We start from the raw sequence: 15,915 nt of genomic DNA, 5'->3' as shown, positions 1-15,915 counted from the left end.
GAAATAAACACACACTGGGCATGGAACAATTAAGTTAATTATAACCTACATTTTACAAACTTATCATTTACTCTTCCTGTCTCACTGCAACTTTCTATTCTTTGACCATCATTTTCTTAACCTTCAGGCTGTGGTAATCACCATTCTACTCTCCAAAGAATGTTACTGCTTTACGGTCCACACGTAAGTGAGGACCTATAGTGTTTGTCATTCTGCTGGGCTTATTTCACTCAGCAATGCCTTTTTTCTTCTTTTAAGGAAAGAATACTTGACTAGAGATTAGCAATTCTGAGCAAAAGCCCTACTTTGAGAGTTTAGCCAAATCTTATGATATTTCCTTGATAAAATATACCTATTTTATCTGTGCTGACTTAAGGAGAAAATTAGCTAAGAGAAAAGACTAATTTGGATTCACAAAGGCTAAACTAATCTAAACTAGCAAAAACCTGAGCTAAAACTTTCAACTAAATTGTACCAATACAGAATTTAGTGTTACGTAGTAAACTAAACTAATGAATGTGAAAAAGATAGCTTATAACTAGTATATTTAATTTCAGATTCACATTCTGCTACATGCCTTCTATGTATCATATTCTGTATCAGGTCTTGGATATATGGAAGTGATAAAGCTTAAGCCCCTAACTTAAAGGAGGTCACTGTTTAATAAAAAGAGTACAACATATGCAATACAAAGTGAGATTACGGTAGAGATAATGGAGACAAAATTTCATGTTTGTGTGTGGCACAGCAGAGGGCCAGGGTAGAAAGGAGACTGGGAAGAATATGCGTGTGTGTGTGTGTGTGTGTGTGTGTGTGTGTGTGTGTTATGGGTGGGGTGAGGCAGAGAAGGAGGAAGAGATGGCCTCAAAGTAACCTTTAGAGAAAAGTCATTCCCATATATACAAAAAAGTAAAAGAATGGTGGAAGGATACAGTAACTTAGAAAACTACATAAGTTTAGTGCTAGGAATTGTGGAGATAGGAGGAAGAAAAAGGAATGACAGATGAAATCTGAGTAAGGACGAGTTTTGCACTGCAAAACATTTTGCTAGGAAAGGGAAGAAACTGATGGTAAGAGGACCCACAAGGAGGTCAGGAATTGAGTGGTCATAAACCAAGTCAAATTATTGAAGCTCCCCTTCCAAAGGGGAAAACACAAACCATATGCACACTGAAAATATTACCCATGATAGTAATGCTCTTCAAAAGACCACTGGTTTGACCCTGAAGCAACAGGTCAGAAGAAATTACAGAAAGATCATAATTTTACCTTTAATAAAGGGATATAAAATGGACAATCTGTTAATACAAGCCACTGTTCAGAAATAAAAACAAAACACTTCATTTTCTTAATACACTTTCAAAAACTGTAGAAAAACAGATAACAAAAATTTCTTTCCCTCACTCCCAGTGCTAGGGAGAGAATTCAAGGATTCAAGAATGCCAAGCAAGCACCTTACCACTGAGCTATATTCCCAGTTATCTTAATTTTTTTTTTGCATTTCTAAAAAAATTATTGGTACATTTTGGATATACCTAATGATAACATCATAGGGAATTTGTGTCTGTACATGATTTATTTATTGTTCTTTTTTCCATTCTTCTCCCCTCCCTTCAACTCTTCTTCCCCTGTTTATTTACAATACTTTGTTTCCATTTCTTTCTTTCTATTCTCTTGTTTCTGGAGACCATATTCTTAAGTGAAATAAAATGGACACATGTTTACATATCACATTTTTTTCTGGTGTGAGAAAGCAAAAGTGTAAATATAGGCCAAAACATATAATAGATATTGGGAAATGGGAAGAAAATGTCCACATAAGAAGCGGAACAAGGGAGAGGGAGGGAGGAGGGAAAGAGAGAACAAGAAAAAGGAGAGTATCTTAAATTTCTTTTAGTGTACAGTTTTATTAGTGTCAAGTATATCCATATTGCTGGGCAACAGTGCTACACAACTTTTTCAATTTACAAAAGAGAAACTCTATATCCATTAAACAAGTTCCCATTTGGGTGCGTGCGTGCGCGTGTGCGTGTGTGTGTCTGTGTATCAATTTTCCTAAAGAAGATATACCAGTACCACCTACAGGACAGTTAAAAATCAAATTTCCAATCTGTTCCAAACTCCCATACAATGTAACTATTGAGTCTAGGAATCTGTATTTCAATAAACTTCTTGCAGATATTTGGGGCCAACTACTGTACTGAATTTATTCCTTCAGCACATACATGACAACATATCATACACTTAGGCCCTACATTTTATTTTATTTTAGCACGGGGCCTACAGGGTCTCACTACTTAGATCGGGCTCATAGTGATCCGCCTGTGTTCAGCCTCCCAAGTGCTGGGATTACAGGTGCTGGGATTACAGGCGCATACCACCACACCCAGTCTCAACTGCCATCTCAATGCACCCCAGGGGTGGGGCCGGCCGAGATAGAACCTGGCTGATAGGCGCTTTATTTATTTATTTATTTATTTATTTATTTTTTAGGCGCTTTAATACAATGAGCTATAGGCCCTGCATTTTAGAAATCTTCCTACACCCATGTTCAAGAGGACAAAGAATATGTCATGACAAAGGCTAAAATCTGTAAACCTATTCTTGAAAACAGTATAAAAAGTAAAATGAGTTACCTCCAAAGCAAATGGATTCATCAACCCAAGTTTCCAAACTGCTACGGTTAATTTTATTTGAGACAGGGTCTTATTGTATAGCTCAGGCTGTCCTTGAGTTTACTACATAGACCAGGCTGGCCTGAACTTGCAGCAATCCTCTGGAGTTCTAGGATTACAGATGGGCACCAATATGCCTGGTAATAATAAGCAATTTTAAGGTCACTGTTCTTCTAATGGAACAGTGTGCAGTCTATCATTTCTTTCATTTGATCATTTAAAAGGTTGAACAGTTAGGCTTCTTTCAATTATCTACTTATAGAAATAAGTAGATAAGAAAAAGACCACTGAGACTTTTCTTGCATCAGAAATTAAACCTGGGCACTCTAATGCTCAACTACATCCCTAGTTCTTTTTATTTGATTGAGATGGGAGTTTACCATGTTTCTCAGTCCTCCTGCTTCAGCCTCCCAGGTGGCTGAAATGTTAAGTGTGTGCCTCCACACCCAGCACAGATTATTATTTTCTGATAGCATAGAGTCCACTATTTTTGGCTTATGAAGGGCAAACTGCCAAAATTAGTAGTGTTTTTTGCTCCTAGGGCAAGGACAACTTCTGCCCCTAGGAGCAAAACAGTGCTTCCTTGAGGCACTGTTTTCATATCTAAATGCAAATCTTTGCCAAAAGAGAAAAATGATTATACATAATTTCATCTTTATATCACTAAAAGCAAAGTGGAACAACTCTAAGTTAATAAGCAGATCATGGGACCTTGGTAGATATACTTTCTTCGCTCTGAAGAGGTAAAAGCATTCTAATGATGTGAGTGGAAGGAATGACAATACTAAGGGATCTGATGTTCTAAGTATTTCTATTATCTCTACTTCAAACTATGAATTTGATCTTAGCTAAGAGGCCAAAAAGTGATCTAGTTTAAACAATGAAGCCAAAAACATCCTACAGTTAAGATCTTGCTTAAAACAGATCCAACAATAAAGCACAACTGTCAAAGACACCTAGTAATTTGGCATACAACCAGATTAGTTTTACAATCTGCTTTAACCTATTTCCACTGAAAATTCATTAAAAAGGTATCATATCAGCTGCTCTTTAAATGCTTTTGAAAGGCAGATTCCCTGGACCCCACCTCCAGAGACTAGCCAGTTGGGCAAGGACAGGGAACTATCCAAGAATTTGTACCTTCAACTGGTTCTTGTGACTCTAATTCAGTTTCTTCAGGTTCAGATATATTTATTTATCTTTTTTGTTGCGATTACAGGGTCTACAAATCTTGGACTTGTAGTGATCCTCCCGTCTCAGCCTCCCCAGTGTTGGGATCACAGGTGTGTACTACTACACGCTATTTTGGGCCAGCACACCATGTGGTACCAGGGATACCAAAGCTGGGTCCTTGCACTTGCCAGGCAGCCACTTACTTACTTATTTACAGTGGTGAGACTAAACCCAGGGCTTGACACATACTAAGAAAAGTGTTCTATGATTGAGCTATATGTCCAATACAGGGATCAGATTTTGATAAATGCAATATTAAGGTTGCAAAACGTTCAGTTAAACATTTATAGCTAGTTTTAAGGTTTATTATAATCCTGTTTTCCTAATTATTCCTTTTGGATATAAAAATAATTTCAAAAGATTAAGAACAAACATTTCACCCTAAATATTACTTCCCTCTCCAACTTAACTATTAAGTGTACTCCAAAATAAATTACTTACAATTCAAAATTCTCATTATTTTGTCCACTTGCTGTAGGACTAACCTAATCTTCAGTAGTTCCATCATTCCTGAGCCAAACCAGCTAAAGCTGAAGATGTCTTAGTTCTCTAATGCAATTTAAACTGTACAATCTTGCCAAAAGGTGGTTAGTCTTTATATGATTTTTTTTTGTTTTTGTTTTTGTTTTGAGACAGAGTTTCACTATGTAGTTCACTATGCTGGTCTTAAACTCACTATGTGTACCCCTGGCTGGTCTTGAATGCCTATCAATCCTCCTGCCTCAGCATCCTGGTTGCTGGGAGTCAAAAAGGAGAGCAATGTACACTGAAGGGAGTAAAACAGTTAAATATACTTCCTCCAAACGTTTTCCTTGGGGTCATGGGAGATAGGGTCTAGCAAAATTGCTTAGGCTAGCTCCAAACACAATATTTCTGCTTTAGCCTCCTGAGTAACTGGGATTACTTACAGGTGTGTCCCACCATGCCTAGTCATGCTCCCACCTTAATGGTTTCTATTTCTAAAAAGTACAACTAAACTCCAATAATTCTCAAGTAGTAACATGCTTACAAAGGCACTGCCATCTACAGGCACAGACATAGAATGTCTGCAATGGATACTTAAAAACGAAGTTTCAAACCATCAAAGTCTCCTGAGACTTCTAAAACTTTTCCAAAAGATGTTTATTTTTAGATTTTGAGCACTAGTAGATGAGGCTCCTCCATTTGATGAAATTATGAAAATGACTCCTGTGTAAAATTAAATTTTCCCAACTTGTCTACATAGGCTTAAGACTCTGAAGAAAACCACCTTAGCCTTAAGTAAGCTCTTCAGTGTTACATTACCAAGGTAGAATAAAAATGATTCCCTTTTAAATAAGCATAGTTTTTGTTTTGTTTTCACAGTTTTTAGTCACGGTGGAGGTGAGGAGGCCTGAATGGCCTTAGCTGACCTTTCCAAGTTTTCTTTCAATGAATTAGATAAACCTGCTCACACTTAACAGAACTTGGGAACAGATTAATTTATAAATACGTTAAGTCTCCTTAAATATGCGGTGTTTGCAGGCATGCAACAAAGTGCTGCCTGAACCTAGAAAAATTCTTTCCTTTGAGCTTTGCAGTATGGTTTCTCTACCACATTCTAGAAGGAAAATCAGTGTTTCTATGTTTCAGATTAAGAATATGTCAGAGGTTTCAAAGACCATCTGGAGGATGACAGAGTTCCAAGGAAGGGGTCGAGAAACTAGAATGAAGGAAAAATCAATAGCACACAGTCAAGTGATAGTTAATCTCCACAATGCAAAAACTGGGCTTTACCGGGCACCAAAAAATTGACACAAAGGTAGTTTTCACACTGTTGACCGATTTATACGAAAAAACATCAAAGTTGTCAAAAATCCATAAACGGCTTCATCAGCGTTTGCAGAAACATCTTTTAATGAACTGTCAGGTGGCTATCACATTACAAAACTGTAAGAAAACTGAAAAGGCATACCGGACGCTTTTGAGTGGATAGTTGTCGCAGTTCCCCAGCACTACTGCTTATAAGTCAATAATGAGAACAGTTGACAAAGGAAAATTTACATATTAGTTTTCATCCCTGAAGATCCCAGGGCATTTCACGGGATCTGCTATACTTCAGAAAAATGCTGTGCACGGAGTGAAACCCAGAGGGTGACTTAACCCAGCACTCCTCAGGCAGCGTTTCCCAAAGTGTGGGTCGCAGAATAACTTCAGGAGGAACAAGGACGCACTGTTTATTTTAAAAGACAAGCATTTATTTTTTATGAGCATTAGGAAAGTAATTGGGTTTCCATGATAGGGTTTGTGACTGCGGTTTCCGCTTTAAACAAATGTATTGGAGGAGGAGAGGAAAAATAAAGGAAAGAGACCCGATAAACAGCACGCACGGCCCAGTCATGAAGATGTCACGCCAGAGACTGCAAACTGAGGAAGCGCCGCCCTAAGAAAGCCTGGCCGTCCCGGGGAGCGCAAAGTGCCCACGTCCGGACCCCGAAAGCCAGCTGGTTTGGACGCTGACACGGTCACTCCTTTCCGGGCGACCTCAGACCCGGTTTCTCTCCGCGTTCTCTGGGCCTGGGGTCCGCATCAGTTACTGGGGCGGGGTGTCACACGACCAGGGGGACACATCGAGGACGCGGTCTGAGGACAGAGGACAGCGCTCCGTACACCGCCGCACGCCGGGGAGAGAACGCCCGCGAGACCGGCCGCCTCCGCGCGGGTTCGAATCCAACCCGCCGGCGCCACCGACTTGCTGAGGACCCGCCTGCGAGCGACCTCACCGATTCGAGAAAGGGGCGCGGGGTGCGTGGTCCTACTCTAGAGAGAAGGCGCGGGGGCGCCACCGGACGACTCACACAGACGGGCGGTGCCGCCGACCGCAGCCCACCAACTGCCGCCTGCCAGGCCGAGTCCCGGCCTGACGAGAGCCGGAGGCGGCCGCGCCCCGCACCGGGCATGCGCGGCCCGGCGCGCACCCGACGAGGGAGGCCGCGGCCGCGCGTCGAGTGGGCCCTCCGCCTCAGCCTCCCCTTAACCGCCTGCCCGTCAGCCCTACGCCTCCGCGGACGGCCACCGCTTCTGGGCACTCACCGCTACCAGCGCGGCGGGTTTCTGGCCGCTCCTTCGCCTCAGGCCCGTCGCTGCCGCCTCCGCCTCAGCCTACCCGCCCGCCGTAGGACAAAGGCGCCACCAACCGACCGGCGCGGGCACGAGGCAATGGCGGCTGGGGCGGAGAGTGGAGATAGGGGCAGAGGGCGCGCACGCAGCGGCAGGCGCGGCGGTGTCGCAAGAACGCACAGGTTTACGGTAGGGCCGAGTAGTGGCGTCGATCGCCTTGGTAACGAGGGGGGCCGCAGCTCGGGGGCGGCAGTTTAGATTGCCAGAGGTTACCTAGTAACGGCGTCCCCAGTTGAAGATGGGCCCCTTGCCTGTTTCTTCCCGAGGACTTCAGGCAAGCCTTTTAAATTTTGTTTCCAGAGAGCAACCTCTCCTCAGTTGTGGAACTAGAACATTTACATCTCCAAATACTTTGATTTTGTCTTGTGCAAAGCTAAAAACAAAACCCAAAACACCTCAAGCATTTACAGATGTTATGTGTTGGAGAATAGTATTTATAATCCTGCACCCTCTGGATCTCAAGGAACAAAGGGATCAGAGAGACGGAGAAAATGATTTATTTCAATTTACATTTAAATAGGTTGTGCACCCCATCCACTTCACTGACAAAAGGCAAAAATTTCTGGAGATACACTCACAGGTTCTTGAATTATTTCTTGTTGGAATATTCAGTCAATATCAGAAACATATTTTCAAGAATATATCTGTCGACCGTGAAGCATATAAGATGTTATACCCTTTCCCATTTAATCTATAGGCTGTATTTGTCATGGGGAATGGGATTTGTTCACGTAATTGTAAATACATCCTATTAATCATAGCCACAGCAATATGAATCAAGCAGGCTTTTTTTTTTATCACGCAGGAAACTCCACCTAAACTGGCTTACTGCCACTGTCCTGAGAAAATGAAGAATCATCTCTGATGTCTTGGAGATTACAGTGTAGTGGAAAGATAGAATTTAGGTGAAAAATCACAGTTGAGTCTATAATTATAAACTGAGATAGATGCTGCAAGGGAAGGAAGTAAGGATGCTCAGAGAGAGTAATGGAAACCTGAGCTTATTCACAGATGAAAATGTTTATTAAAGTTCCTACTTTGTAAGATTGCATGAAATTATAAATAGAAGCACAAAGTCCACAAAATAATAGATACCCCACAGATGTTCTTTCTTAGTCTTTCCTCTGAAATATAAATCTTAAAAATGTAAAAATTCAAGAATTACACTAATATTAAGATAATCAAGTTAAAGGCAAAACAGTGATAGTTGAAAGATATGTTTAGTAAACCCACACAGTTTCTTAATCCCACACTTGCCAGACGTGGTGGCACATGCCTGTAATCCCAGCACTTGGGAGACTGAGGTAGGAGGATCACTCCAAGTCTGAGGCCAGCCTGGATTAGGGTAAGACCCTGTCTCACGAAAGGAAGTTTTACACTTGAAGAAAGTTTGGTTTTTTCTTTTTCGTTCTTTCTTTCTTTTTCTTTTTTTTGTGTAACTGGGGATTGAACTCAGGCCCTTGCGCTTGCCAGGCAAGTGCTTATCCTACTGAGCTATCTCCCTGGTCCCCGCTTGAGGAAAGTTAAGCCAAAGGATGTACCCATTTAACCATTTAGCAGGCATTTTATGATTTTGCTATGTGGTTGGTTTTATGGAAAACGGAGAATGTTGGGCAAGACCTTTGTCCTCAGGGCAGGCACAACCAATTGGTGAATAGAAGTGATAAACAAATTGTAACAATACAATGTATAAGCAATTTTATGATAGTGGAACATTAATTCTATAAAGAAAGTTTTATATGAAAGCAAGTACTCAAAACTTTGTCTCTACCCATCTATTTGCCTTACATAATAGGTATCATCTGTCTTATGCCAACTGTGGACTATGACCTTTACAAATCTCATTCAATCCTCACAACAGCCCTATAATACCCGCACTGTATGCCCATTTTACAGATGTGGCAGCTGAGATCAGTGTGGTCATTTGATTGCAGTCCTATGGAGAGTTACCATCCTTAAATGAAACCTTTCAGCATTGCACTCAAAAATGGTCTTTTCCCCATGAGTGATGGATGCTGTCCTCTGGGATAAGAAATCCCCTTCCAATTCCACTAGCACAGGGAATAATAGCAAAATCAATCAATTGGACTACATCAAACTAAAATGCTTCTGCATAGTAAGGGAAACACAGAAGAAAGCCCTACGAAATGGGAGAAAAATCTGCGCCGTTTACTCTTCCAGCAGAGCATTAACATCTACAAATATAAAGAACTCAAAAAACTTAACACCAAAAAGCCTGTTAGCCAAATCGATAAAAATGGGCAAAAGAATTAAACAGACGTTCCTCAAAAGAAGTACAGATGACCAAAAATATGTGAAAATAATATTCAACACCTTTAGCCATTGGGGAAATGCAAATCAAAACAGTGAAATTCCATCTTATCACAATGGGTGTTATCAAGAATACAAAAAAATAACAAATGCTGGGAAGGATGTAGGGTAAAAGGAGTCCTTTTACACCGCTGGTGGGGATGTAAATTAGTGCAGTTACCATGATCCGGGTATACCTTGTTATCCACCTGAAAGAATTAAAATTGGCATTCCCTAGGGATACTTGAGCACCCGTGTTTATTCTGGCACAGTGTAGAAGAGCCAAGATACAGAACCAGCCTAGGTGCTCACCATCACCTACAATGAATAGATAAAGTATATACCTAACGGACTATTATCCGGCCACAAAAAAATGACATTTTGTCATCCGAAGAGAAATGGATAGAACTGGAGATCCTCGTGTCAAGAAAAGGAAGCCAGATTCAGAAAAACGAGTATAACAGGTTATTCTTAATACGTGAAATCTAAACAAGATGAAAGTAGAAGGAAGACTATTATTAGAGGGGAGGAAAGAAAGAAGAGGGAAGGAGATGGGGTGCAGGAGCAGGCAATAGGGCATGAATATGATCAAAATACATTTTACACGGTGATAGCCCACTAAAACACGCAAAACTAGTTATGTAGAATAAAGAGGATGATTAAAGCATGTTATGTAAACATACAAACATACAAAAATGAAACCATCAATCTGTGTATCCACTATATATGCACTGATAAAAAATTGTGGGGTTGAGTGTGGTGGCACATACATATAATCCCAGCACTCAGGAGGCTGAAGCAGGGGGATTACTTCAAGTTTGATGTTGACCTGGATTACATAGTGGGTTCAAGGCCAGCCTCCACCACAAAGGGAAACCCTGTCTAAAAAAAAATGTATATAAAAATTTGAGGAAAAATTTGCTTCCAAGTTAGGAGGTTCTGATTGGCGTATATAGTCTCTAACCCTTTACTGCTGGGTTCCAGTGTTTCACCAGGGAATAAAATGAAAGTCTAGTATGGAAACTACCTGATTGCTATCAGACAGTGGTTTGATATCAGTTCCCTTAAACTTCTACTAGTTGTAGTTTTTTATTTTTATTTATTATTTATTTATTTGGTACAAGGTCTCACTACACAGATTGTACTCATAGTGATCCTCCTGTCTCAGCTTCCCCAGTGCTGGGATTACAGGCATGTGCCACCACTCCTGGTTTCAGTGGCCAACACAGTCTCTTGGGGCCACCAGGGCACATGGTACCAGGGATCAAACCCAGATCCTTGCCAGGCAGGTGCTTAGACTGCTGAGCTATCTCCCCAGCTGTGGTAGTTCTACTTTTTGAGTAATCTCTATTCTGTTTCCTATGACAGCTGTACTAATTTATACTACTCCTAACAGTATATAAGAATTCCCAGGCTGGGGAGATAGCTTGGTGGCATAAGTGACTGCCTAGCAAGTGCAAGGTCCTAAGTTTGATCACTAGTACCACAAAAAAAAAAAAACTCCTTTTCTCAGTCTCTTACCAACATTTATTGCTTTGTCTTTTTGATAATAGCCCTTCTGTCTTGGGTGAGATAGTGCACTGTGGGTTTATTTTTCAGCTAGCATTTTGATTTCTAAAGAGCCTTCTGGCTGGGATCCTCTGCAATGTTATATGCATAAATGAAAGAGATTAGTTTTTCTTGTGCCCAGTTCTTGTGACCTTACAGAGGTCAGGACACTTCATATCTATTCTTGCCAGTCTTGGTGGAAATGCTTGACCAAAAGGGCTGCCTGAAAGAGGCAAAGACAGAGGCCCAAAAGATGGGCACAGAGGAGCTGAAGCTTAAATTTACTGGCTGCACAGTGCTCTGGATCTGCCGGTACTGTCCCAGGGAATTTACCTCATGAGTCATGCAAATGAATCTCTATGACTCCAGATTTCTAGACTCCAGTTTAAGAACTGACCATTTATGAAACCTTGGTGGATTAGAACACCAGTTGGGGATTCTGAACGGTTTAAATTTAACTCTCTGTTCTGCCACTTCATAGCTGAGCAAATGTGGGCTTGTTAACCTCCCTGCACTTCATGCTTTTTGTCTGTGACAAGGAATGAGACTAGTACACACCTCATAAGGTCAGTATGAAATCAGGTAAATAGAATGTGGTAGGGTGTATTTCAAATGAAATAACCTAGAATCATGCCTTGCTCATCGTGTGAGTTCATAAGCTGACAGATCTCATTTTCTCTAGGTTCATTTAACAACACTATGGTTGGCGGCTCTCTGTACATACATTTGCTTGGGTTATTTCTTAGACCATTCCAGGAAAGCAGAAACTCATGGCTCTTCTTGGGCTCCTCTTTCTATAGGTAGAGTAAACATCGCTGAAAGCTGATCATTTAGTCTTGGCCTCTCAAGGATGTCAGAGTTATGATGGAGGGGACTTTGATTTGATGATGTGAAGTTCCTGGTAAGTTCATAGGTCCTTGAAGCAAGATTCTGTCAGCAAAGTGGATCAGAATGGTACTGTCTTCACTTGGCAAGCTGTGTTGTATGTTGAAAGGAGTGGCTTGGAGAACTGCTGAGTAGCCACCCTAAATTCTCTCCCGGTCATTAGGGACCATTTTGGCAGGGACACCTGCTTAGGAGCTCACCTTTGGCTATACCCACCCATGTTAGCATAGCTCTGTACAACTGCAGTAATTAGAATAATGACCCCCTCAAAGATGTCCATGTCTTAAACTCAGGACCTTACGTGAATATGTCACCTTACATGGTAGCTAGGATTTCACAGATGTCATTGATCTTGCATGGGAGACATCCCTAGACTGGAGGGAGATAGGACAATGTGCTCAGAATCAGAGGAGGGCTAGGGGAAGGGAGAGAGGGAGGGAGAAAAGGAGAGAGAAAGGCAGTGGGAGGGAGGAGGAGAGAAGGAAGGGGAAGAGAAAAGGGAGGGGCTAGGGGAGGGGGAGAGATTGAGATTGGGGAGGGGGAGAGATTGAGATGGGCTTTGCAGATGAAGACTGAGGAAAGCAGGCAGCCTCTAAAGCAATGGTGGTGAACCCATGGCATATGTGCCAGGGCAGGTGTGGTAGTTGATACATTCTGTCAACTTGGCTGAAGCAGTTGGGGGTGGGGGTCCTGCCCTGCAGGCCAGCAAGGCCCAGCCTGGGGCATGATTGGTTCCACCCTGGAGCGCCATTGGGCCCACCACTAGGGTCATGGGCCACTCCAGAGTGACTCAGCACAAAAAGTATATTTAAAAAAGTTAATGCTCCAGCTGACCATCCTGCCCAGATCCCTTGGAGGAGCCCCAGTCTTTAGAGGAGCTTGGTCTTCACAACCTCGCTACTTTAGAGGAGCTCAGATCTGAGCTCAGATGTTCGCGGTGGAGAGCCTGGTCTTCACAGTCAGCATAGAAGGAAGAGAGAGGGCTGGGGAGATGGCTCAGTAGAATAAGTCCATAAGTCCTTCCCTGGCAAGCACAAGGTTGACCTGAGTTCAATCCCTGGTTCCACCAAAAGAAAAAAGAAAATTGTAAGATCACAAGTATGGTCACTTAGGGGGCCGGGGAGATGGCTCAGTTCAATCCCTGGTTCCACCAAAAAAAAAAAAAAAAAAAAAAAGAAAGAAAGGAAGAGAGAGGCTTGATGGACACCCTAGCTGTTGTTGTTCCTCTGCTGTTCATTGTTTTCTGCCGCCATAAACAGCTATAGTTTCTGTTAGAGCAAGCAGAGTAGAAACTAAAATCTACACAAACTGTGAGCTAAATAAACCTTTCCTTCCTTCATTTTGAATGTCAGAAATTTGTCCCAGCAACAGGTACATAGTAACTAAGACAGCTGGTATCATTGAAAGCTCTAAAAAGTTCACCATCACTGTTTAGAAGCTAGAAAATGCAGGTCAGGTGTGGTGGTTCATGCATGTGATCCCAGTACTCAGGAGGCCAGTTTGAGCTACACAGTGAGTTCAAAGCCATCCTGAACTGCATAGGGAAACTCTTATCTCAAAATGAAAATCCCTTGAAAATGCAAGAAAACAGATTTTTCTTAGACCCTTAAGAAGGATCATAGCTTTTCTGACATATTTTTTCCTTTATACTTTTCTTCTCTGTAGAAATTTCGTCAATATGGTTTCTACTTTTCTAGTTTGAACATGACTTAGTTTCCCCTTTTTAATAATTAAGTATCTAGGGGCCAGGGATATAGCTCAGTGACATAAGCGACTGCCTGGCAAGCACAAGGTCCTGAGTTTGATCCCTGGTACTAGAAACAAAATTAAATTAAATCTCTAATTAAAATTGATTTTGACAGATGATGTGAAGGTAGGTGTAATTAGATCCCCTCTCTCGCTAAGCTATCTCAACACTATGTAACCCCTCCAAACCATTTGCATTTCTTTTTTATCATATGTTTTTTCTATAAGAGGATCAAATTCATGTCTACTCATCATTGCCACAATATCTCTGTCTCAGGAGAGCCACATGTTTTTGATTATTATCACAATTGATGGAATATCATATTTGGTCATTCTGTTCTAGCCAGGTGAAATATACTTGTGAGAACCTTTAAAGAGAATGATCTTTAATAAATATTTTTGCTGCTCAGTTGACTAAGTCAGTTCTCAAAAGATTTATTTTCTAATTTGTCTTGAGGAGTTGGGGAATAGAAATAGAATATAGATATAATAATCATATAAAAAGATAAAAGATTATGTCAGAGATTAAGCGAGGTCAGTGGTTTACCATTTCTGGAAGGTTCTGATTTTGTGAGTCCAGGGTACAATTTGAAAATTTGTATGGTTTTTTTTTTTTTTTTTTTCTCAAAAGTCCTCTCAGGTTTGCAAACCACTGGGCTGGGTAATTAAAATCGCAGAGATAACGTACCAAAGAGCCATTTGCTATGTGTCACCAACTTTCAGGGTCCTTCATAAACAACCCAGACTGAGAATGTTAAATCTCCCTTATGAAGGTTACAACTGGATAACTGGTAGAGTCAGGAGAGACTGAATGTGAGGAAGGAATGTTTCACATTCAAAACTTAGTGGCATAAATCAGCCCTTCCTTCCTTCTCTCCCTCCTTCCCTCTCTTTCTCCCTCATTCCCTCCTTTCTCCCCTCTCTCCCTCCCTCCCTTTCTTCCATCCTTCTTTTTCTTTCCTTCACAGTTTCTGGAAATAAGGATGTCTGGAAAGGCTTGCCTGGGCAGCTCTAGGTCACACTACCTTGGGGACAGCAGGGGGCCGGAGAAACTGGAGGCGGGCTGGACCTCTCTCTCCACATATTTTCAGTCTCTGCAAGGCTGGTGTGGGCTTTGTGGTAGCTCAGAGCATTATGCTGCTTACATGGAGCTCAGGACTCTAATCTGGGAGAGTGGCTCAAAGAACCAGATTGGATTTGCATTGCTTTCTAGGACGTGGCCCCAGAAATCACATAAGCCATCCAGACTCAAGGGAAGAGCACAAGAACCCATCTCTGAATGGAAGCAATGTCAAGGTCCTACTCTAAAAAGTGTGTGTAGGGATGGGAGCCATCGCTGTGCCATCTTAAATCTAATCTGCCACTGCGGAATCATCCCGCATGCCCACCGCCACTGTGCTGGATCCTTTCCTCCAAGTCTTTTCAAGTCTCTCCACTTTCCTGTGTACCCATGGCCACTACCTGGTCCAAGCTGCTGTCATTCCTAGCTTGGATTGCTTCAGTTGCCACCAAATGAGATTTCTTGCTTCCATGTTTTATTCCCTCCAGTTCTTTTCCTTCTACAGCTAGAGTGATATTTTTGGGAAAAAACAAATCTGATTGCCACTCTCCCGTTGTCATCAGGATAAAGCTAAAGCTGCTTTTGAGGCCTTAGAGAGTCTGGCCCCTTTCTGCCATCCAGCTTACTCTTAGACCACTGTCTCCTTGCCTCCAGTGTGTAGTCCCATCAGTTCTTTCAGGCCCTAGTTTCACCTTGTTCATTTCTCCTTAAGGCCTGTGTGTGCCCCACTCCCTCTGCTTAAAGTATTTTCCCAGCTCCTTCCCTACCACTTCCTCCTCCACCCTCTATTCTCTTTCACTCCTTATCTAAGATCTCCACATCCTGCAGGTTTTAATTTCAGTGTCACTCTGGCATTCAGAATAGAGAGGTAGTATATGGCATGGGTGCTGATTGCAGGTCACATAGGTCCAAAACCTTGCTCTCTCACTTATTAGCTGAGTGACCTTGGGCATGTTACTAATATCTATATCTCAGTATCCTCCTTTGTGCAACAAGGACAGTAACTGTTAGCAGTAATGAGTTATCATAGATACTATACTTAGAATACTGCCTGCCACGAAGTGCTCAATAAGTACAACCAGCAGTAGCTTGTCCATCTCCCGAACCCGTACATAGCACTGTGTATATTTCTTTCCTAATAACTTGTCTAATCAGAGGCCATGTAATGGGATGTAAGGAGATTTTGTTGTTGTTGTTATTCCTTGCTAAATATAAGATAAGAGACCTTAACCAGGAGGTTCATGAACTTAGGTGAGAAAACGCTCTTTCTTTCTTTCTTTCTTTCTTTCTTTCTTTCTTTCTTTCTTTCTTTCTTTCTTT

General features: G+C 41.8%; 1 protein-coding gene across 2 annotated transcripts in view; it reads right to left on the bottom strand.

The window, feature by feature from the left end:
* Ncoa5 (nuclear receptor coactivator 5) overlaps positions 1-7,114 on the bottom strand; it is a 45,915-nt gene extending 38,801 nt beyond the window's left edge. For both annotated transcript variants that reach the window (XM_004636080.2, XM_023720776.1), the window contains exon 1: positions 6,960-7,114. The gene's annotated coding sequence lies outside the window, so the exon portion shown is untranslated. The remainder of the gene's footprint in view (positions 1-6,959) is intronic.
* Between the last annotated feature and the right edge of the window lie 8,801 nt (positions 7,115-15,915).

This window comes from Octodon degus, unplaced genomic scaffold, assembly GCF_000260255.1.
Source record: "Octodon degus isolate 3935 unplaced genomic scaffold, OctDeg1.0 scaffold00077, whole genome shotgun sequence".
NCBI lineage: Eukaryota > Metazoa > Chordata > Mammalia > Rodentia > Octodontidae > Octodon > Octodon degus.
The sequence above is the reverse complement of the archived record's forward strand: the minus strand, read 5'-3'. Positions and strand labels throughout refer to the sequence as shown.